This window comes from Eschrichtius robustus, chromosome 6 (assembly GCF_028021215.1).
Source record: "Eschrichtius robustus isolate mEscRob2 chromosome 6, mEscRob2.pri, whole genome shotgun sequence".
Classification (NCBI taxonomy): Eukaryota; Metazoa; Chordata; class Mammalia; order Artiodactyla; family Eschrichtiidae; genus Eschrichtius; species Eschrichtius robustus.
Window position 1 is genome coordinate 30,652,856 of NC_090829.1, and position 24,859 is coordinate 30,677,714.

At 41.6% G+C, this 24,859-nt stretch overlaps 1 pseudogene; it reads left to right on the forward strand.

Moving 5' to 3' along the window:
- The first annotated feature begins 1,588 nt into the window (after positions 1-1,588).
- LOC137766771 (large ribosomal subunit protein uL30 pseudogene) lies at positions 1,589-2,372 on the forward strand (annotated as a pseudogene).
- The last annotated feature ends 22,487 nt before the right edge of the window (positions 2,373-24,859 follow it).

Consider the following 24,859-nt stretch of genomic DNA (forward strand, 5'->3'; position numbering starts at 1 on the left):
ATCCAGAAGCAAGTATTAATGAATACCATAATTACAACTTTGTTCAAAAACATGGAGGCGGGTGGGAAATGAATAAAAAATAAGATGCTAAAGTAATACCAAAAAATAAAATGTCTATGTAAAAATAAAATACATAGATAAATGTCTCTCTTTATGTACTTAGATCTGTGTAGACCTATAAATGTGTCACATGATAGAGAAATTGAATCATCACCCTCAGAAGCCCAAACCATATTATTAATATTATTTTGGGTGTGATGAAAGAACTAATTAGCAGTGTTTGGGGGGAAATTTCAAGGTGCTCGGTATTATTCATATATTCAAGAAATATATATATATGTGTTTTATATATATATGTGTGTTTTTTATATATGTGTATAAATTTGGGAAAAAATTTTTTTTAAAGAAAAAATATTGGGGTGCCCACTATGTGCAAGACCAGAAGTGGTCTTTCAAGCCGAGCTTGGAAGAGTTTACCACCTGATAGGACATTCATTGGTTGATGATGTCATTCAACTCCTCCCTCTACCCAAATAAGTCCCAGATCTGGTTACACCAGCTGTTCAAGCCACCTCTCTTCCCCTGTCTTATTTGTCATGTTGACAAGAGCCAAGCATATACAAGCTCTACTGTTATCTCTCTGTCTCAGAACTGTCCAGACTCAAGTGAGGTCACTTTTCGTGCCTGGTAAAGAAAAGTCAACCGTGGTTTGGAGCCAAGGAGACGAAGAGAGGACCAGCCAAACCAAGACAGGGTGGAGGGAGGGCCCAGGAGGCAAATGCTGCTCCACAAGAGAGCTAACCCTACAGGCATGAGTTCAACTCACACATGCTTAAAAACAACAAAAGTTTCCTTTAAAAATATATATTTGAGGGCTTCCCTGGTGGCGCAGTGGTTAAGAGTCCACCTGCTAATGCAGGGGTCGTGGGTTCGAGCCCTGGTCTGGGAAGATCCCACATGCCGCGGAGCAACTAAGCCTGTGCACCACAACTGCTGAGCCCTCGTGCCACAGCTACTGAAGCCCACGCGCCTAGAGCCCGTGCTCCACAACAAGAGAAGCCACCGCAATGAGAAGCCTGCACACCACAACGAAGAGTAGCCCCCCTCGTCGCAATCCCGCACGCAGCAACAAAGACCCAACTCAGCAAAAAGTAAATAAATAAATAAATAAAAAGATTGGCTTATAAAAATAAATAAATAAATAAGTAAAAATAAAAATATATATTTGCATATAATCTTGGATCAGAGGGTGAATTTATTCTCATGTAGTGTCTGCCATACAGTAACTCCTAAGTTGACCATATGACTGTAGACATTTCCCACTAGTCAAAATAATTAAAAGTTATTAGTATTTCAGTTGTCATAATAAGAGTGAAAAATATTTATATAATACTTTACAGACTACAAAACAATTTCACATGTACAGTCACACATGAATCTCACAGTAACTGTAAGAATTGGCAGGCAAGCCTTACTGGAACTCCTATTTTACAGATAAGAAAACAAAGGTTCAGATAAATTTGTGTCTTGCCGAAGGTCATTGAGTTGTAACAAAAGAGCCAGAACTCAGCTCTTTCCAGTTGGAACCATGGAGGGTGCGGAAGAGAAGAAAAAGAAGGTTCCTGCTGTGCCAGAAACCCTTAAGAAAAAGCGAAAGAATTTCGCAGAGCTTAAGATCAAGCACCTGAGAAAGAAATTTGCCCAAAAGATGCTTCGAAAGGCAAGGAGGAAGCTTATCTATGAAAAAGCTAAGCACTGTCACAGGGAATACCGGCAGATGTACAGAACTGAAATTCGCATGGCTGGGATGGCAGGAAAAGCCGGCAACTTCCACGTACCCACGGAACCCAAATTCGCGTTTGTCATCAGGATCAGAGGTATCAATGGTGTGAGCCCAAAGGTTCGAAAGGTGTTGCAGCTTCTCTGTCTCCGTCAGATTTTCAATGGCACCTTTGTGAAGCTCAACAAGGCTTCAATTAACATGCTGAGAATTGTGGAACCGTACATTGCCTGGAGGTACCCAGACCTGAAGTCAATAAATGAATTGATCTACAAACGTGGTTATGGCAAAATCAACAAGAAGCGAATTGCCCTGACAGATAACGTGTTGATTGCTCCATCTCTTGGCAAATACGGTATTATCTGCATGGAGGATCTGATTCATGAGATCTATACTGTTGGAAAACGTTTGTGTTCAAAGAAGCAAACATCTTCCTGTGGCCCTTCAAATTGTCTTCTCCCCGAGGTGGAATGAAGAAAATGACCACCCATTTTGTGGAAGGTGGAGATGCTGGCAACAGGGAAGACCAGATCAACAGGCTTATTAGAAGGATGAACTAAGGTATCTACCATGATTATTTCTGTAATCTGGTCAGTTAGTAAACAGTGACTGCTTTCAAATTGAAAAAAAAAAAAAAAAAAAGAGCCAGAACTCAAACTGTCTAGTGCCTCCAGGCTTTCAAATTATATTTCTCTTATAACTTCTTAACTGAATCAGAGTCTTAATTGCTTCTTCCTTTGTGAGCATTACAGAATTCTGTCTGTTCCTCAAAAAAAAAAAAAAAAGAGAGAGAGGATATTTTTAAAGTTATTTTTCCTCCACTGACTTACAGTGTCATTTCACAAATGCCTTGTCACCTAATGGCCATTCAATGCACAAAAAATTGAAGTTTAGTTGTCTCTTCCCGCTCATTAAATAAATGAAAAGTCAAATGTGTTGGAGGGAACTTAAAATGCAATCAAGCCCTGATTAATAGAGTGCTTGTGTGTATTAAAGGACCCCTTCTGTGTTGTGAATCATCACTACTAATTAATACGGAACAGGCAGTCCCTGCTTTTTTTTTTTTTTTAAAGGATTGTAGTCCTAAAGTCGTTTTGTAAATTGGTCAATTGGAACTCAGAATGCATTTTGTTACAGAAAAAGTACATCACAAATGATGACTAGGCACTATAGACTAGCCATTTAACTAGGGGCTCTAACAGCCTCAAATCCTTGGGAGCCCCCAAAACTCAGTCTGTCCTGATCCTCAGATTGAGTCTTTCTAGACCCTTCGAGGGCTGGTGTGGGGAAAGAGCTCAGAAAACAGGCAGATTTCTTCCTGCAGCAAGGAGAGGCTCCTACAGGATCGAAGTGTTTCCTGTGAGTCCAGGATTACCTTGTTGGGCAAATTCATATTTTCTATATCATACACTTGCCAGGAGTGGGATGAAAAGTTAAGACTCCTCTTGGCTGCAGGTAAAAAGTTATGTTCACTTAAGCAAAAGTGAGCAATTACAAGGATACTGCATAGAACCTGAAAAAGTCCACATCCCTCTCTCTCTCTCTCTCTCTCTCTCTTTCTGTCTCCCCTACCCCACTTCTCTCTGCATATCTACTTCATTCTTCTTTCTGCACCCAGCTTTTTCTGCTCTTCAATCCACATGGCACATGGTTGTCTACACCTCACAATTTCACATATTATACAGTTTCTCTTGAAAGAGAAATGGACTTTTGCCTCAAGTCCAAATTCCCAGGGAAAGGTGTCTGATTGGTTTAGCTTGAATCAGGTGTCCATTTGGACTGATCACCTTTAATGGTGAGGAGGAGGGAAAGCAAGGTCAAGAAAAAGTACAATGAGCATGATTCTAAAGGGAAGGCAGGGAGCTCTCAGAAAGAAGGCCCAGGCAGAGAAACTCAGAGATGGAATAGCTGCCTGTGTTCATATGCTTGGCATTTCTTAGCAGGAACAAAAATCTTTTAGCTCTTTACCTTTTAGAAACAAATCACCAACAAAGTACTTAGAGGTATCACATGATGCCCTTACAGCCAAACAATTTTAGGACTACATGGGCACCAACCTAGTGGCTGCACATTGTAGTTCTACTGAATCATCATCTCCCATTTTGGAGGCAAAGATTTCAGGCAAGAGACATTTTGTTGTTCATTCTGTGAATTTCCTCCCACCTGCCATTGTTTTTGTGTTTCACAGGAGAGAAAATAATCTGAAAATATTTGAAAAGGGACTTAGAACACCTTGATGAAATGCCAAAAAGAAAAAAAAGAAAAAAAAAAAACTGAAGGAGAAGATCCCTGAGAAGTAGCCACCACCTTACTAAAAAATTCTGTAACTACTGCCTATCAAACGGCCAATCAGGGGCTTCCCTGGTGGCACAGTGGTTAAGAATCCGCCTGCAGAAGACACGGGTTCAAGCCTTGGTCCAGGAAGATCCCACATGCTGCGGAGCAACTAAGCCCGTGTGCCACAACTACTGAAGCCCACGTGCCTAGAGCCTGTGCTCCGCAACAAGGGAAGCCGCCACAATGAGAAGCCTGTGTACCGCAACAAGAGAAAGCCCGCGTGCAGCAATGAAGACCCAACGCAGCCAAAAATAAATAAATAAAATAAATAAATTTTAAAAAAACTGCCAATCAAGGCTCTTTCTGGTATTGATTGTACAGCCAGGAGCTCCAGGTTAGAGAGGATAATATAATTCAGCCTGGCTAGTAGACATTGTATCAATATCTGTAAAAATAAAACTGGTTATGGTTTTCAAGGGAAAAAACTCCTCGATTTTTAGTTTTCTCTCGCAATTGTTAAAAGACTTGGGACTTCCCTGGTGGTCCAGTAGCTAAGACTCCGAGTTCCCAATGCAGGGGTCCCGGGTTCAATCCCTGGTCAGGGAACTAGATTCCACATGCCACAACGAAGAGTTAGCATGCCGCAACTACAGAGTCCAGGTGCCGCAATTAAAAGGCCCTCATGCCTCAATGAAGATCCTGCACGGGGCAACTAAGACCCTGCTCAGCCAAATAAATAAATATTAAAAAAGACTGCCTTATTCAATTAAGTATGGCAACTTGTACCTTTCAATGAGGAATGACAAAGTTCTTTGTCTGATTCTGATTCAAATACGTCTCAGGTGAGAAATCTATCTCTTCTATCTGCCCTGGAGATTGGTTATACTGAAGTGTCCAAGAGCTGATGCTTCATTACTTTACATCACAAGCTAAGGTCTTAAATTAGAAGTGATGGATCCCATTCTTAGAATAAAATTAGTCACTAATAGAGAGGGGCCCTTTTGGTGAATTCCCTGACAACTCTGGAGCAATAGTTATATTGATTCTTCCACATAAACTCCCTTACACTCTACTCACCAAAAAACGTCACAGGGGTTTCAAAACATTTTGTGTTAATGTTTGAACATCACAAGAAATAAGTCTCAGTCTGTTTCGTTGAAAAGACAGACACAACCTCGTGGTAAATTTCATCCTTGCTAATGAATCTTCCTTTGACTTTCTGCGCAGCTTGGCCAAATGAGTTCGGAGACCAAACTTTACAGCCTCCAAAGCAATTTGCTGGTATGGGAGAGACCCAGCCCATTTTCCCTAAAATTACCAAAAGCCTTTGTGCAGAGTCCAAGTTTTTATCTTTAGTCAGTCTTTTCTGTTTCATCACTGCCAGGGGATTTGTTTTTGTAGGAGAGGCAATAAGAACTCCACATATAGGTATTTTCCTACCCAGACTCATTTACTTGCAAGGGAACCTCTTTGGTGGCCACAAAATCTCACCAAGGAAAATCCCAACCAAGTTTATTACTGGGCCAGTTCCATTAATCCGCAGCTTGGGGCAGCAGTGTGTAGCTGGTCTGGGAACAAGAGTGCTCTTTCTTTTATTTATCACAAATCCATCTGAACTCAAAAGGGCCTCACTTAAATCAGGAATTTCTATTCTTCTGGAAATGTCATTTCATCTGAATTAGCAGTTCTGTGGTTTAAAGGAGACAAACAGGAATCCTACCACTAGAGTCCAATGGCAGGGAAAAGGGAGGCAACCATAAAAGTAATCCAGGGAAAGTTTGGAGGTGAACTTGCCCTCCTGTAAATAGACAAAATAGACCTCTGTTTCCCTAGTACAAGTTCTAGAAGACACTGACGTAACCTGTAACTCCTCTGCAGAGTTAAATGACAGTAAATTGGCCAACAGAGATACCTGTATTTATAGGGTAGGTGTCTGTTTAACCTTCAGGTTTAAACTCTTCATCAAGGAAAAAAACCCCAGAAAAACAGTTGGTTACTTGGAAAAGAACTATTTAGAAGTGTGATTTGTGGGTCAGTTCAGATCCACCAGGGAGCAGATGCCAAGATGGAATTAGATGAGCAAGAGATGTATTGCAGGAAAGGCCTCTAAAGAATGGAGGGGAGAAGGAAGAAAAGCAGGCAGGATTGCAATGCAGATATGACACCTGTGAATGGAGGAAAGAAGGAAGGAGGATTGGGTGTGAAGAGCTTCAGACTGTAGTGCAACCCTGAGAAGGTCCTGACCCAGCTGATGGGGAACTTCAAGGCAATGCTTGACTGACAGGTGGCCCACATGGGCAGGAAGGGCCCAGCTTTAGCACCCCGCTGAGCCCAATCACTGGCGGGCTGAGGAGAGCATGGCCTTCAGCAGTGAATTTCACAGATGCAGCAGCTGGGGCTGTCAGCTCCCTGCCCTCCTCACAGGAGATTCTCTGTTGAAGGGAGCCCTAAGCAGTGAACCCGCATGGTTTTCACCCTGGTCTACACAGACTGCATCACATGGACAGACTTCTCTATCCATTTTCAGGGTACAGTTCTTCCCAAGTTCCTGTGGACCTCTCCTCTTGAGGGGAAACTTAGAAGAGGCAGTTTAGTGACACAAACCACAGCCCCTATGCTGCAGTTGGTCTTGAGGCCATAACTGGCATTTATCGTCTCTCTCCTCAACTATCCACTCTGAAGACTCCACATCCTACGCTATCACCTTTGCAGGAGTTGATGGCTCCCTTACCTGGTAGTGCAACTCAGACCTTCATTCCTAGAGGGCCCAAGCCCTTGGAATCGGACCCTTCTCAGAGTGAGGATGTTGTGTAAGTCCATCCGCAGTTATAACTGAGAAAACGAATGCACAGAGGTACCAAGTAGATCACCTGGTTGTGCACATTTCTCCCTCCCCCATGCCCTCCCAGTGCAATATCAGCCTTAGCTCCTCCCACTGCTCAGGGTCATTGGTTCTGGCCCGGAATGCTGGCAAGTCTTCTCTCCTGTTGGTCCTGGACACAGGAGTCTAAAGTGCCTGTGTGGCATTCATAGATGATAGTTCAATCATACCATTATGTCACCTAGCGCACTCCCTTTGGGGACCTGGACCTCTAACCCTACAGAGCCCAAAGTTGTGAGGATGGGAAGCACAAAATTCCCCAATGGATCACTAGGAGTGATGTTAAACGGGCCTCCTCTTGTTTCCACCCCTTCATTCTTGTACCCGTGCATTCTTCCTATAAGTGACATAATATCAAATAAACATCTCTGGTTTGGTGTATACATTGTACTCTGTAGGATGGCACCTTATCCCTGCAGAGTCTTGCTTACAAGCTGGTGCTTTAGCTATGCCTTCTGTCTACCAGTTTAGTTAATTCTATATATTGAAGTATGTAATATAACCAGTGGATTCTATAGCTAAGGGGTAATTTCTGCACCTCCTCTGCTGCAAAGTGGGTTTCGTGATTGGATGCTATATTGTGTGGGATTTTATGCCAATGAATCAGGCATTCTGTAAGTTTCCAGATAGCAGTGCTGACTGAGGCTCTGTGGGCAGGGAAGGCAAATTCATACCCCGAATAGGTATACATTCCTGTGCAGGCTGGATGGAGGGGGCCCACTGCAGTCAACTTGCCAAGTGGCTGGTCGGACTCTTCCAGGAACAGTGCCACATTGGAGGCTCAGTCTCTGTTTTTGGTACACTGGGCATTTAGAAGCAGCAGGAACTAGATCAGCTTTGGCAAGTGGGAGTCCATACTGTTGGGCCCATAGCCTCTATCTCCAACACCTTTCCCTTGTCCATCGTGTCCATTCTGGGGTGGTTGAGGGCAAAGAATGGCTAATGTCAACTGGCCAAGTCCATTTTGTTTACTTGGTTTTTTAGTGCCTCTTCGATGGTTAATACTTTTGGGTGGGCATTAATATGTAACACAGAATCTTCATGCTTCATGCCCACTCTCATATATCCATCTACATGCCTCTGCTTCTGACCTTTGTCAAAATCTTCCAGTGCTTTCCCTTTCAGAGTCACTGCACAGGAAAGTATATGTATTCACATCTCAAGCAGTTACCTCTCCTTCCATACAAAGTGAATGACCTTGCAATGCTTGAAGCTCTACCCACTGGGAAGTTTAAGATCCACGGTCCATTTTTGTCTTGCACCCACATACAGAGCCAACGTATCCAAAAGCTAACCCTAGCTTTGAATTTTTCGTCCCCCTTCAACTGGTTGGGAACCTACAGAGAGTGAAGGCAGCTGGTGCATCCATAGCGGATGACATGGGTGTCTGGGATACCTGCTAATGCAGTTTGCTCACACCCTCTGGTTCTGCTCAGGCTCAATCCTGGATGTACCATTTCCATTTTATGATGGATTGCTCTTGGGTCTGTCCAACTTTATAACTCGGTAGACCAAATAGAACCCAGTTTATAATCGACAATTCTAAATGTATGCTCACATGTTACCCCATGGCCAGCTGCTCCATCTCTACCAGGGCCTGGTAACACACCAGTGAGCTATTTCTGAAAAGATGTAAAACTCTCTGCTGCAGATGGCATGGCCCAGCTCTAGAGATCTTAGCGTCTGTGTTGTGATTCTCTTACTGAGGCTTGCTATAAATTCCACACTGTATCATTTCCCACTTCCAACATTATACGCTCTACCATGGAGTACGGTCAAGTAACAGGCCTGCTTGCACCCTGTACTTGCTATAGAGCCCTTTCTTGCTCTAGGCCTCACTCAAAGATAGCGCCTTCCATGTCACCTGGGATTTGGGCTACAATAGCATTCTTAGGTATGGAATATGTTGCCCCCAGTACATGAAGAAGCCCACCAGGCATCGTGGTTCCTTCTTTAGAGTAAGAGATGCAAGATGCAGTATTTTGTATTTTACTTTGGAGACGTTGTCCCAGAATACCCTTGACTACTGAACGCTTAAAAACCTCACTGAGGTTCAGATCCCTGAATCTTCATAGGTTTGTCTCCCATCCTCAGGTGTACATGTCTCCTACCAAGGCTGTCAGCATCCTAGCCACATCGTGCTCGTTTGCCTGGTCAGCACACTGTCACTGATGTAATGGATCAGTGTGATGTTCTCTGGGACGTTTAGATGGTCCAGCTCTGTATCTGAACCACACATAACAGAGGGCAGAGAATTAACATATCCCTGGGGCAAAACTATAAATAAATGTTGTCTATTCCACATGAATGCGAACTGGTTCTGATCCTCTTTTCTTTTTTTTTTTTAAATTTATTTATTTAATTTATTTATTTTTGGCTGTGTTGGGTCTTCATTGCTGTGCGTGGGCTTTCTCTAGTTGCGGCGAGTGGGGGCTACTCTTCATTGCGGCGCACGGGCTTCTCATTGGGGTGGCTTCTCTTGTTGCAGAGCACAGGCTCTTGGCTCGAGGGCTCAGTAGTTGTGACTTGCAGGCTGTAGGGCACGGGCTAGTAGTTGTGGCGCACGGGCTTAGTTGCTTCATGGCATGTGGGATCTTCCAGGACCAGGGCTCGAACCTGTGTCCCCTGTATTGGCAGGCGGATTCTTAACCACTGCGCCACCAGGGAAGCCCTGATCCTCTTTTCCTTCTTTCTTTTTTTTTTTAATGATTTTATTCCTATATATGCACCTAACATTTTATTCTGGTTAGAGTTTATTTTATTTATTTATTTATTTACATATAAGTTTGTTTTGTTTTGTTTTTTTAACATCTTTATTGGAGTATAATTGCTTTACAATGGTGTGTTAGTTTCTGCTGTATAACGAAGTGAATCAGCTCTACATATACATATATCCCCATATCTCCTCCCTCTTGTGTCTCCCTCCCACCCTCCCTATCCCACCCCTCTAGGTGGTCACAAAGCACAGAGCTGATCTCCCTGTGCTATGTGGCTGTTTCCCACTAGCTATCTATTTTACATTTGGTAGTATGTATAAGTCCATGCCACTCTCTCACTTCGTCCCAGCTTATCCTTCCCCCTCCCCGTGTCCTCAACCTCAAGTCCATTCTCTACATCTGCATCTTTATTCCTGTCCTGCGCCTAGGCTCTTCAGAACCTTTTTTTTTTTTTTTTTTTTTTAGATTCCATATATATGTGTTAGCATACAGTATTTATTTTTCTCTTTCTGACTTACTTCACTCTGTATGACAGTCTCTAGGTCCATCTGCCTCATTACAAATAACTCAATTTCATTTCTATTTATGGCTGAGTAATACTCCATTCTATATATGTGCCATATCGTCTTCACCCATTCATCTGTCGATGGACACTTAGGTTGCTTCCATGTCTTGGCTATTGTAAATAGAGCTGCAATGAACATTGTGGTACATGACTCTTTTTGAATTATGGTTTTCTCAGGGTATATGCCCAGTAGTGGGATTGCTGGGTCGTATGGTAGTTCTATTTTTAGATTTTAAGGTACCTCCATACTGTTCTCCATAGTGGCTGTATCAATTTACATTCCCACCAACAGTGCAAGAGGGTTCCCTTTTCTCCACACCCTCTCCAGCACTTGTTGTTTGTAGATTTTTTGATGATGGCCATTCTGACTGGTGTGAGGTGATACCTCATTGTAGTTTGGATTTGCATTTCTCTAATGATTAGTGATGTTGAGCAACCTTGCATGTGTTTGTTGGCAATCTGTATATCTTCTTTGGAGAAATGTCTATTTAGGTCTTCTGCCCATTTTTGGATTGGGTTGTTTGTTTTGTTGATATTGAGCTGCATGAGCTACTTGTAAATTTTGGAGATTAATCCTTTGTCAGTTGCTTCATTTGCAAATATTTTCTCCCATTCTGAGGGTTGTCTTTTCATCTTGTTTATGGTTTCCTTTGCTGTGCAAAAGCTTTTAAGTTTCATTAGGTCTCATTTGTTTGTTTATTTTTGTTTTTATTTCCATTTCTCTAGGAGGTGGGTCTAAAAGGATCCTGCTGTGATTTATGTCAAAGAGTGTTCTGCCTATGTTTTCCTCTAAGAGTTTTATAGTGTCTGGCCTTACATTTAGGTCTTTAATCCATTTTGAGTTTATTTTTGTGTACGGAGTTAGGGAGTGTTCTAATTTCATTCTTTAACATGTAGCTGTCCAGTTTTCCCAGCACCACTTATTGAAGAGGCTGTCTTTTTTCCATTGTATATTCTTGCCTCCTTTATCAAAAATAAGGTGACCATATGTGCATGGGTTTATCTCTGGGTTTTCTGTCCTGTTGCATTGATCTATATTGCTGTGTTTGTGCCAGTACCATACTGTCTTGATTACTGTAGCTTTGTAGTATAGTCTGAAGTCAGGGAGCCTGATTCCTCCAGCTCCGTTTTTCTTTCTCAAGATTGCTTTGGCTCTTCGGGGTCTTTTGTGTTTCTATACAAATTGTGAATTTTTTTATTCTAATTCTGTGAAAAATGCCATTGGTAGTTTGATAGGGCTTGCACTGAATCTGTAGATTGTTTTGGGTAGTATAGTCATTTTCACAATGTTGATTCTTCCAATCCAAGAACATGGTATATCTCTCCATCTGTTAGTATCATCTTTAATTTCTTTCATCAGTGTCTTATAGTTTTCTGCATACAGGTCTTTTGTCTCCTTAGGTAGGTTTATTCCTAGGTATTTTATTCTTTTTGTGTCAATGGTAAATGGGAGTGTTTCCTTAATTTCTCTTTCAGATTTTTCATCATTAGTGTATAGGAATGCAAGAGATTTCTCTGCATTAATTTTGTATCCTGCTACTTTACCAAATTCATTGATTAGCTCTAGTAGTTTTCTGGTAGCATCTTTAGGATTCTCTATGTATAGTATCATGTCATTTGCAAACAGTGACGGCTTTACTTCTTCTCTTCCGATTTGGGTTCCTTTTATTTCTTTTCCTTCTCTGATTGCTGGGGCTAAAACTTCCAGAACTATGTTGAATAATAGTGGTGAGAGTGGACAACTTTGTCTTATCCCTGATATTAGAGGAAATGGTTTCAGTTTTTCACCACTGAGAACAACGTTGGCTGTGGGTTTATTATATATGGCCTTTATTATGTTGAGGTACGTTCCCTCTATGCCTACTTTCTGGAGGGTTTTTATCATAAATGGTGTTCAGTTTTGTCAAAAGCTTTTTCTGCATCTATTGAGATGATCATATGGTTTTTCTCCATCAATTTGTTAATATAGTTTATCACATTGATTGAGTTGTGTATATTGAAGAATCCTTGCATTCCTGGGATAAACCCCACTTGCTGATCCTCTTTTCTGATTGGAATGCAAAACAACTCATTTGCCAAATCAAACACCTCACACCATGTATCTGAGTCCTTATTCATTTGCTGTAGCAAGGATAATGTGGCTGGCACCGCAACTGCAAACATGGCTACAACTTGGTTGAGCACACAGTAGTCAATAGTCATTTTCTGTGATCCAGATGGTGAATTAAACAGCAGTATAATCAGGACCACCCACTCCCCTGCAACCTTTAGATCTCTAATGACAGCACTTATCTTTACCACCCTCCACTCCCACCCTTACCTTCAGGATGCAATATTGGTTTTGATTTGCTGTCTTGCTGGGAGTGGACAGTTTCTCAGGATGCCATTTCAGAGGATTGTACTTGACCTTCCCCACTGTGATAACTCTTACCCCACAAGCCAACAGCCAATGGGAAGATTAGTCCAACTGCCAAGAGGATCAATCTCAATTATATACTCAAAGACAGAGGAAATGGCCATTGGATGGGTCTGAAGACCCAGGGAATCCACTGTAAGTCAGACTGCCAGAACTCCATTTTATTTATTTATTCTAACTGTGGGAAAAGGGGCGTGACAATGCTTCAGGTCTCCAAATGTCAATACCAACTCAGAACCTGTATCCAATTATCCTTGAAGTGTTTGAGTATTCTCCTTTCTCCAAGAAAATAGCCATAGATTCCCTTGGAAATGATTGAGAATCCTCACAGCATTACTTGCCATGGTGTTTGTTCCAGGGTTCCTGAAGACGTGGCTACCTCTTCAGTCAACGGATTACTGATTAATAATTGGCTCAGACCCAGGAACTGAGTGAGAGATCGTGACTTTTTATGGGGGCCAACAGTCTCAGCCTCCTGCTCCTTCATTCTTGTCTTATTCTGATTATAGATACTAAGCAGTACCCTTCAGGTTATGGACAACACCTAGAATGTGAAGAAGGCTATGAAATACCTTAAATGCTATCATTAAATGTCAAAGGTGACTTATTTAAAAGGCAATCTTACTTAATAGTCCAAAATATTTAAAGCCATGAACTTCCACTTTTACATACAACCCAAACAGAAATGTTTATGTATGTTCACTCAGAGACATGAACTAGAATATTCATTGTTCACAGCAGTGAAAACTTCAACTAGGAAACACCCAGAAATCCTTAAAGAGTGGATTGAATAAATAAACAATGAGGCACTATGCAGCAATAGAATGTAGAATATTTTAGACTGAACAACTACAACTACAAACATAACACAGATAAATCTTACATATATAATATTGAACAAAAGAAGGTAAACATTCAAGAATATATACTGTAGAATTACATTCATATAAATTATAAAAACAGGAAAAGCAAATCTGTGCTGTTTGAAGTCAAGATAGTGATCACCCTTGGCAGGAGAGGAGTGACTGGAAGGGATTACAGGGAGTGGGGTGCTTCTGGGTACTGGAAATGTTTTGCTTCTTGATCTGGGTACTGGTTCCATGGTTATGTTCAGCCTGTGAAAGTTAATCAAACTGTACACTCATGATATGTGCACTTTTTGTATGTAGTATATCATGTTTCAACAAAAAGTTCAAAATGTATATTTAAAGCCACAAGATACCGAAGGAGAACTTCAGAATACAACTTTTTGGATTTCTCAATGTAAATCAGTAGTTCCCAAACGTTGAGAAGCATCACAGTCACCCTTTCCCCAACCTATAGAACCGCTGGGGTAGAGAACAGTAATTCAAGCATGTTAGGAGCAGGGTGAGGCTGACTAGGTGGGTTTTCACGATCCATAGCAGAATATGGTCAAAGAAGCATTCCTGGGTTTCTTAGCCTCCTACACTCTGGCCACTTCAGAGTGCTTCCTAAATTATACAGCATATGAAAGTTCTAGCCAACTGCTTGGCCTTTACTCCTGGGGACAGCATCTGACCCTAGTCTCAGTCCCTTTCCAATCCTGGTCAAAGTAGCTGGACAGTTCTAATGGACATCTGATGTTTTCATCTGTCTTGCATTTCCTCCTTCCTTCTGAAAATAGAGCACTTCTGTTCCTAAGGAGGACCCATTCCAAGGAGATTAGGTGAGACTGACCCCCACCCTAGCCCTCTAGCCTTAGGAGTAGGACTATGACTTAGGCCTGGCCAATCAGAGTTCTGCCTAGGTCTTTTTTACCTGCAATGTCTAGAGACTTAGCTTCTTTACACTGAAGCCACAAGCAAGGAAGGTACAAGTCTGGCCACTGTAGCATAAATCATGTACTCCACATGCAAGAAGCCAGTGTAGAATAAAGACAATTAGAGCCAAGTGAACATTAAGGACAGAACAAGAGATAGATCTCCAAAGATATTGTTTGAGCTCCTGGATGTAACCATTCCTGAAATCCACAACTATCAGTTATAGGACCAGTAAATTCCTATTATTGTATGAACTGATTTGAGTCCATTTCTGTTACTTGAAACTGAACTGATGACTAATACCTAGAATAAAACAAACCAAAAAAAAAAAAAAAACCCGCTTAAATGCCTCTTTATCCCCTTTCCTTAAGCTTAGAAAAAGCCATAAACTTAACTGTTTCCTCTATTTGGGGCCCACCATGGTCCTTTAGTTCCTCTGTGACACAAAAGGATTTTAATGAGGCCCTGCATATTCAAGGAAGTACTTTTTAATATAAAAAACCACAAGCATATCGCCACACAGCCATTTTCAGCCCCTGAATTTTATCATCCTTGCACTCTATTCCTCCACTATGGAGAAATCCATGCCTAATTAATAGGAACAGAAGGAACATGACAGATGGCTATACCTCAGGTGGCCATTCTCCCCTCTGCTCTGTATGTTTTCTTTTGTCTAACATGTTTACTTTTTTTTTCACAATTCATCCTGTTTGATCTTTCAATGGTGGCTCCTTTCCTTCTGATATAGATCTTTTCTTTAGTAGTGGTCCTTCACATTTACTAGGTCCCTGACCTGGAGTAAAATGGGTCCAAGAACAAAGTCTAATGAGGCAAGGTCTTGGCCTGTGTCTAGAGGCCAGGCTTGGAAAATGGGAGGGAAGCTTCCCTCAGCAGCCAGCGGCTAGAGTATGAGAAGTGGAATATTTCCTGATAAAAATCATGGAGGGCTTAACTTCCTTATAGCCAGAGCATCTCAGTCTTACCTATTCAGTCCCACCCTCTTAGAAGTGTCTCTAGATGGAGACAGACCTTAATGGCACTAACCACACTCCTGTCACCTTGCTATCATTTTTAGAGCCTCATGGGAATGTCTGGATATTCAGGAAAATGAAGACCCACTTCTTGGCCTTCTCACCACCACTCTAAGAGTATTTAGGGTTGGGCAGCAGACCTGGGCCCAGGAAGTCTGGAATCCTCATGGTTCCAGGGTTATCATTTGAAAGCATTTTTACATTAAAAGCATTTCAAAGGCCAATGATATTAAAGTAAGTGTTTCAGATATCTCTTGCTGCAAAACAAGCCACCCCAAGCTTAGTGGTGTAAAATGATCAAAGTGGTTTGTTACTCTATCTCTCATGGTCCTGGGAGTTGACTGAGCTCAGCTTGGTGGTCATCTCTCAAGGGATCTCGTGTAATTGGGGCCAGGTGGTGGCTGGGGTTGGAGTCATCTCAAAGGCTGCCTCACTCACATGTCTGGTACTGATTCTGGCTGTTGTCTGAGGCCGTAGCTGAGACTGTCAACTGGAACGCCTACAGGTGGCCTCTCCACGTGGCCTGGGTCTCTTCACACTACGGTAGCTCAGTCCCAAGAATAGTGTCCCAAGAACGAGAGCTAGGCAAAAGCTGTATCACCCTTTATGATCTAACCTCTGAAATCAGAGTCACTTCCACCACGTTCTGTTGGCAGAAGGGTCACAAAAGTCCACCCAGGTTCAATGGGAGTGTTACAGATGCCCTCTATTGATCAGAGAAGAGCAAGGTCGCATGGTCAAATGAGCATGTGGGATGAGAAATATTGTTACAGCCATCTTTGGAGAATATTACCTGCCACAGTAAGTTTCTTTCAGTAATGCTGAATAGATGCTGGCTGAGTGGATACAAGTTGTTTTTGTTATATGAATATTAATGTCAGGACCTCCACTGAAACATTGTGTTATAGGAAAGCAAAAGTCACCATATAATGAAAATATTCCCCAACTGTACTCAAGCATCTCTTCCCTCTTAACCCTGACAGTGTCTCTGATTATTGGAAGTTGTAAAGATCCCCCCATACAATGCAAAATGAAAGGGTTCAGCCTTGCAAAAAAGAAATGATTTCACTAAGTCAACAATTTTTATTTCTTTTTTTTCTTCTTGGCTGCGTCAGGTCTTCGTTGCTGGGTGTGGGCTTTCTCTAGTTGCGGCAAGCGCGGGCTACTCTTCATTGAGGTGCGCGGGCTTCTCATTGTGGTAGCTTCTCTTGTGGCAGAGCACGGGCTCTAGGTGCGTGGGCTTCAGTAGTTGTGGCACGTGGGCTCAGTAGTTGCAGCACGTGGGCTCAGTAGTTGTGGCTCGTGGGCCCTAGAGCACAGGCTCAGTAGTTGTGGTGCCTGGGCTTAGTTGCTCTGTGGCATGTGGGATCTTCCCAGACCAGGGACGGAACCTGTGTCCCCTGCATTGGCAGGTAGATTCTTAACCACTGTGCCACCAGGGAAGTCCCAAGGCACCTATTTTTAGAGAATATTTGGAATCTTGTGTAACTGGTAGAGCAGCTAACAACTAGAGAAGAAAAAAAATCAGTAAAGATGATCATGTGTCAATGGAACTATTTAAAAATCCAAAGATTAAGAAAGGCATTAGGGGGACTTCCCTGGTGGCACAGTGGTTAAGAATCTGCCTGCCAATGCAGGGGACACGGGTTCGAGCCCTGGTCTGGGAAGATCCCACATGCTGCGGAGCAACAAAGCCTGCGTGCCACAACTACTGAAGCCCACGTGCCTAGAGCCCGTGCTCCGCAACAAGAGAAGCCACCGCAATGAGAAGCCCGTGCACCGCAACAAAGAGGAGCCCCCGCTGCCGCAACTAGAGAAAGCCCGCGCCCAGCAATGAAGACCCAACACAGCCATAAATAAATACATACGTACATACATAAATATTTTTTTTAAAAGAAAGGCATTAGGGAAAAGTCATTGAAACTCTTTGAGTATTTCTACGTTATGAGTGTTCTGTGTCGTTAACTTTTGTTAAAAAAAATTACGTGCCCTCCAAACAAACAAACAACAACAAAAAACACAATACTTGATTCAGTTTTCATACATTTCAAGGACCAGCCCATAGTTTCTACAGTAACCTAAATTTTGTTACATATAAGATTAAATTATTTTTATAGTTTTTAGTTCTCATTTTCAGATATAGTCTAAGTCAAACTTCTTCCTATGAAATTTTGATCCCTTGTTGAGTAGATTTACTTCAATGGCTTTCTTCCCACTACTTTTGAAAAAAGGTCCTCCTATAATCCGCATAAGCTTTCATCCTTCCCTAGAGTTAAGCATGAGCAACATCAATTAAAATAAGTTCAGTGATAGTATTTTCACAGCTTTCTTAGAAAGCCTGTTAATCAAGTGAAATTAAATCTGAGATCTTTACAGGAGCATTAGTTTTTGCCCTAGATATTAAGACAAGGCGCATCTGTAGTTATCTGCCAGCTACTCTTCATCAAACAGGTATCGAGCACCTGCTTAGTGCAAGGCAATGTGCTAAAGATATATGGGAATCATGAAGATGAACAGACTCTGTGACGAAAGCATTAATATATGTGTTTTCATTCAAGGTTACTGTGAATCTTACACCACCACCTCCACCATCTCCACCATCTCCACCACCATCACCATCAACACCACCTCCACATCTCCCTCACCACACTTACCACCTTTACCACAACCATCAGCAGCCACATGGATCTAACAGCATTTACCATGAAAACTGGAATTAAATAAAGAACTTCACCCTGAAGTTATTTGGAAAATAGTATCTCTTATGCATTTAATTCACTTGTACTTTTCTTGGTGCGTATCACATATTACCAAATGATACACACCAATACGCTGAAATTTTCAGGGCAGTTTTTCAGCATTTTGACATGTTGAGAGGAGTTTTACATATTAAGGAATCATAGAAATTACTTATTCCAACTCCCTCATTTTTCAGATGAGGAAAATAAACCTCAGAGAAGTGAAGTGGCTTGTCCAGGGTCACATGAGTAGACAAGCACAGATCAAAATAAGAGCTCAATTCCTCCTGATTCAAATCCTCCTGATTCCCTTACTGCCCAGGGTCTTCCTCCCTGCCACTCACTCCTGCTAAAGAAGGACTAAGTAAGGACTGTTAGTCCAGCCAGACAAAAAAGTTATCACACCTGTCAGGCAAATAGAAACTCTCTGAAGAACAGAAGAAACTGCAAATCCCCTCCCAGGAGTCCTTTGTTAGCTCAGTTTGTGGCAGGTTATGTAAATGAGGATGCACTGCATGAGAGTGGGGTCATGAATTTCCTGGGGATTAAGCATGATAATGCGCTGTGCTCAGGAAAGAAAATGATACTTTGCACTTGTATACCTTTCACCCATCCAACAATAATAAATAAGACTTTGTACTTTCAGACAAATATTGCAAAGGACTTAACAAATGTTTAACTTATGAATCCTCAGAACAACCAAGAAAGGAAAACTTTTGAAAGGAAAGAAAGAAAGCAGCTCTCATCCTCATGATTCAATGCGAAATCTGAGGTCAGAAGAAACGAGTCCGCACCTAGCAGAGAGACACCGCTGGCAGGATTCCTGACCTGTAATGACATTCCTGTGTTGGAACACTGTCCAAGATGACCTAGACCCAGGATTTTGAAAAGGGCAGAGGTGAACCAGAAAAGCCCCTGATCCTTCTTCCAGCCCAATGAATCAAGGAAGCTTTCATAGGAGGTTTGTTTCTGAGTTTTTAAAGGTTCTTTGAAGAGATGTTTTTTGACCTGTCCCCTAAAACAATTTTTTATAAACATGTAACCCTTTGCAAAATTTTTAGTTGATGCCTAAAATGTTTCTTTTATTTGAATAATTGGAAACGTTGTGATTTCTAACATATTCTTAATATATGTATTTAAAAATAAACTATCACAATACTCTCTTTAAAAGATCCACTTGAATCTAAAATCCAAGCAATGTGATGCCCACCATCATCCATTTAAAAATATATAAACAAGTTCTGTAACAGTCAAAACTTTTACATCATTCCTCTTTCTCCTTAAGCTCATATTTTAAAAATTTTTAATTTATTTTTTTAAAAATAAATTTATTTAATTAATTTGTTTATTTTTGGCTGCGTTGGGTCTTCGTTGCTGCGTGCAGGCTTCCTCTAGTTGAGGCGAGCAGGGGTTACTCTTTGTTGCGGTGCGCGGGCTTCTCACTGCAGTGGCTTCTCTTGTTGTGGAGCACCGGCTCTAGGCGTGCGGGCTTCAGTAGCTGTGGCGCACGGGCTTAGTTGCTCTGCAGCATGTGGGATCTTCCCGGACTGAGGCTCAAACCTGTGTCCCCAATATTGGCAGGCGGATTCTTAACCACTGCACCACCAGGGAAGTCCCTTTTTAAATGTTTTAAATTGAAGTACAGTTGATGTATAATTTTGTATATTACAGGTGTACAATATAGTGATTCACAATTTTTAAAGGTTATACTCCATTTACAGTTTTTGTAAAATATTGGCTATATTCCCCATGTTGTACAATATATCCTTGTAGCTTATTTTACACCTAATAGTTTGTACCTCTTAATTCCCCACCCCAAGTTTCCCCTCCCCCCTTCCATCTCCCCACTGGTAACCACTATATCTGTGAGGCTGCTTAAGCTCATATCTTTATCCCACTTCCCCTATCTACTTTTATCCTAATATACTATATTAGTATGCTCAAGGGTCTTATAATTCATTCTGTTATTATAAATGTTTGTAAATTAAATTTGTAAAATTCCTGTAATTTTGTTGGGTTGAGCTGTACTTACAAATAGACCCAAGAATGTCTTGGCTCAGCACAATCAAAGTTTCTTCCTTTCTCTCATGATAGCCTTGGGTGAGGTGCTCAAATAAGCAAGGTGCTGTCCTCCAAAGAGTGATTAGGGGACCCAAGTGCCTTCCATCAAATGGCTCTGCCATCCCCTAGAACAAGGGTCTAGCTTGTGGGCCCATTTTTAGATGTCCTGGGAGCTTACAGTAGATTTACTTTTTTTTTTTTAGATTTACATTTTTAAAGGACAACTAAGAAAAAAAGCAGAATATGAGACAGAGGCCTTGTGTGGCCTACAAAGCCTAAAATAGTGATTGTCTGGTCCTTTGCTGAAGTTTGCCAACCTTCTCCTAGAGCCTTATTCTTGACTATATCTAGCTTGCAGAAGGAGAAGCAAAGAGTGCAAGGAAGTGGTTTTTAGGGACAGGCCTGGAAGTGACCCACATCATTTCTACACACATTCTGTTGCCCAGAACAATTACACAGCCACCCCTCGCAGCAAGGGAGACAGGGAAATGTAGGCTGGCTGTGCGTCCAAGAAGGGGAGAACATGGGGGACTTCCCTAGTGGTCCAGTGGTTAGGACTTGGTGTTCCACTGCAGGGGGCCCGGGTTCGATCTCTGGTCGGGAAACTAAGATCCCGCATGCTACAGGGCACAGCCAAAAAAAAAAAACAAAAACAGGGAGAACAAATTTGGGGAGGCAGCTCAGCAATGCTACCATGGTCAGGCTCTAAAGTGTCAAAAAAAATTTTATCATTATAATTATTAGCAGTATAAAATTGATCAAAATAACCCACATATATGACAAATTAAGATAAACATTAAACATAAAAAGTAGAATGTTATTAAATATGCAGTTCTTAATAAGATGAATGAGACTGTTTACTTTTCAGGAGTTAGGTATGGGACATTAGGACAGGGGCAATGCTCTCTTTACCTCTTCCCCTTGCACATACCAGTTTTTGCAAATAACTTTCACATTGACATTTGGGGCTCCGCTATCACCGTCAAGCTCTGTCTCCATGCCTCTAATTAGGTGCTGGCCATTTCCACCAAGAAACACCACTACTCTTCACATTCAACATTTATAACACTGAGAGATTCATCGTCTTCCTCTAAATCCTTCCTTTTCTCTGGCCTTCCTCATTTCTCTGGTCAGTGCCTTTATTTTCCTGATGATACAAGCTCAAAAACTGGGAGGCCGGGTGGCTGAACAACATGATGAAGAACCCCGGTTGTTCTTCTCTTCATCCATCTTCAGGCCAGCTGCCCTTCCGGTTATAAGGTGGCTGCCAGAGATTTAGACATCACAACCAGACATCCAATGTGCAGATAAAGCAGAGTGCATCTCCTCGTGTGTGTCTAGTGATGTAACCACAGTACGTAATCTTTTATTTCTTCTTTAAAATAATTTTTTTTTTTTTTAGTTTCGAATCCGTTTGAAAAGAAGTGGCATGCCTGATGCTCAATATGTAATATTAAAGGGAAAGAAGAAAAATTTTATACCATTAGATACTTCCACACTTTTGTACACAATTACAGCAGCTAATAATGGTGCTATGTGCCAGACTTATGTGTTAATTTACTTAATTTTTGAAACAATCCTCTGAGGAAGGGACCATTTATTATAATTCCCATTTTGCAGAACAGGAAACCAAGGCACAGGAAGTTGAGTGATTTACCCAGATCTTGCAGCTAGGAAGTGGCAGTGTCTGTAAGGAGACTGGTGTAGTGAAGAGATATGGGCTTTGGAACCAGACAATGCAGACTGAATTTATCACCCTCCCCCAAATATGTCCTTCCTGTGCTTCTCAACGCAGAGACTGGCACCACCAACCACTCAGGTTGCAACCAGGAAGACATACTTGGCTCCTCCCTTTCCCTTGACATTTTCTGAATGTTTAGTATATATGGGGGTTACACTAAAGTCTTCACAGGAATTCTCTCTTTAATTCTGATCATGACCTTATGAGGTAGATACTATATTACCCCCATTCCGATTTTTTTTTTTTTTTTTTTTTACTACAGTACCAATGACATTTATTGTTTGCAAGAGGAGGGGATACGACAGCTCCGTCTCCTGGGGCGGCTCCATGCATGCAGTCACTGCTCTCGAAAAGCTTGTTCCATCTTTTACTCCATTTTGCCAGTGAGAAACCAGCTCTATTTACGGTAGCCAGGACATGGAAGCAACCTAAATGTCCATCAACAGATGAATGGATAAAGAAGATGTGACACATATATACAATGGAATATTACTCAGCCATAAAAAGAAACGAAATTGAGTTATTTGTGGTGAGGTGGATGGACCTAGAGTCTGTCATACAGAGTGAAGTAAGTCAGAAAGAGAAAAACAAATACAGTATGCTAACACATATATATGGAATATAAGGAAAAAAAAAAAAAAGGTCATGAAGAACCTAGGGGTAAGACGGGAATAAAGACACAGACCTACTAGAGAATGGACTTGAGGATATGGGGAGGGGGAAGGGTAAGCTGTGACAAAGTGAGAGAGTGGCATGGACATATATACACTACCAAACGTAAAATAGATAGCTAGTGGGAAGCAGCCGCATAGCACAGGGAGATCAGCTCGGTGCTTTGTGACCGCCTAGAGGGGTGGAATAGGGAGGATGGGAGGGAGGGAGACGCAAGAGGGAAGAGATATGGGAACATATGTATGTGTATAACTGATTCACTTTGTTATAAAGCAGAAACTAACACACCATTGTAAAGCAATTATACTCCAATAAAGATGTTAAAAAAAAAAAAAAAAAAAACCTGACACTTAGAGAGGTTACAATGCCTTGTGCAGTGTCACAAGCATTTCTGTCCAAGAGCTCTGCCCAATGTCATAAGCAGTTCAATATCCAACAGCTCTGCACAGACTGTATGGATACATTCTGTTTGACTAATAAAATATCAAGGAAGATTAGGCTTCCTTTAACTATGGAGGTCAAAAATCAGTTTAAGGAACTGCAGTTTTGACTATTGCTTACCAGGCTGGCCATGGCATTTCTGAGATTGCAAGGGCTTTGCTGATTCTGTTTTGCTGTTAGACTGGCCACATGCCACCCAGCCCAGGCCCACTCAATTTACCGCCAGGGTCGCCTCCCGTGACATCAGCTCTGCCAGGAGGGTATCAACTGCAGGAATCCTCACTCTGGCACATGACATTTACCATGGACCTAAATCCTCGCTCATCCTGTTACTCATCTTGTTGCTTCCCCTGCCTCCATCCGCCCTAAGTCCAAATCTACCTCCACACCTCACTCTACAGAAAGAAGGTAGAATATAAAGTCTCCCACCAAAATAGATACTGAATGTAAAAGTTTTCTCACTATAGAGATTTTAGTCACTCAGAGATTTCTCTCTTCGAGTTGCCAGAATATGAGCTGAAATGAGTGGATTTAGGGACTTGGGTTTGGAAGCCTCTGGTGTTGTGAAGGTTTGTCACAAAGTGGGAGCCTGGATTTCAGAGCCCATCTGGGGCACACATGTTGTTTACATCTATAACCACATAAAAGGTGATGAACAACCCAAGCGAGTTTTGCCAACAAATAGAAACATTTACCCCGCAGCAGTTATAATGGTCAGAATATTAAGAACTGGTAGAAATTAATGAATACGTTTACAAAACTATTCTAGATTAGTTGATCTCATCAGCATTCTTTGACTTGGAATTCTGGCACAGAAAATCTAATTGTTTAGAACACTTCATTACATTAAGAATATCTTTTTTAAAAAAATACTGATTAAAGTTGGCTGACTGAACAAATGCATTTACACCCCCCCCCATTAAAATGGAAATAAAGAGATTTTTAAAAATTAAAAAGAGGAGGAAATCACAATAGCAACAAAATGTTAGGAGCTGAAAAATAGGAGAATTGATATCTGAGTTAGCAAATTGAGAAAGCTAAATCCTAAACTAGCAAAGAGGAAAACCAAGAAGCAACTCAATTCCCAGGATCGGCCACCCCAAAGCCCCAAATGCAGCTTAGTCAACTGCCTCTCTCCAAAACAGCAGAAGACTTGAGGTTTTCCTCTTCAGGGGATAAGGGTCTCTAAGCCAGAATTCAGGGCACTAGGCATGATTAAGATTGGGAATACTACACTGAAAGCAGAGAGATTTGAAAAAACGTTTGTATAATAAAGTGTTATAATTCCCCAGCTCACATTCAACTTTCAGAACACTGGCAGCCAGGTATAATTAAGCCCTTTAGGCAGGAAAGTAGACGTTTCCTCCCTGAAAAACTTAAACAGACCAAGAAAAAAGACCTAAGGGCAATGACATTTCCCCTCATATAAAGGGCCCAGGCAGCTCCCCCTAGGGTAGAGACTGAATTCGAGGAGCTTTGCCCGTGGCACAGAGTTTCCCATCAGCTTTAAAATATGAGTGAAGGGTAACGATTACCATACATCTGAAGAAAGCAAGCCTCTACCAAAGAATATAGAGACACAACATACAAGGTGAAAAAAACCAACTAGAGAGGGAACAGACTATGCAGGGAAATAAAAGCTCCCCCTGCCCCCAAAGCTATTATTAACATCCTCAGAGAAGTAAAAAGATATTACACAAATATGATGCTATAAGAAAAAAAAAAAAGGAATCATTAGAAAACAAAAAAGAACTCCTG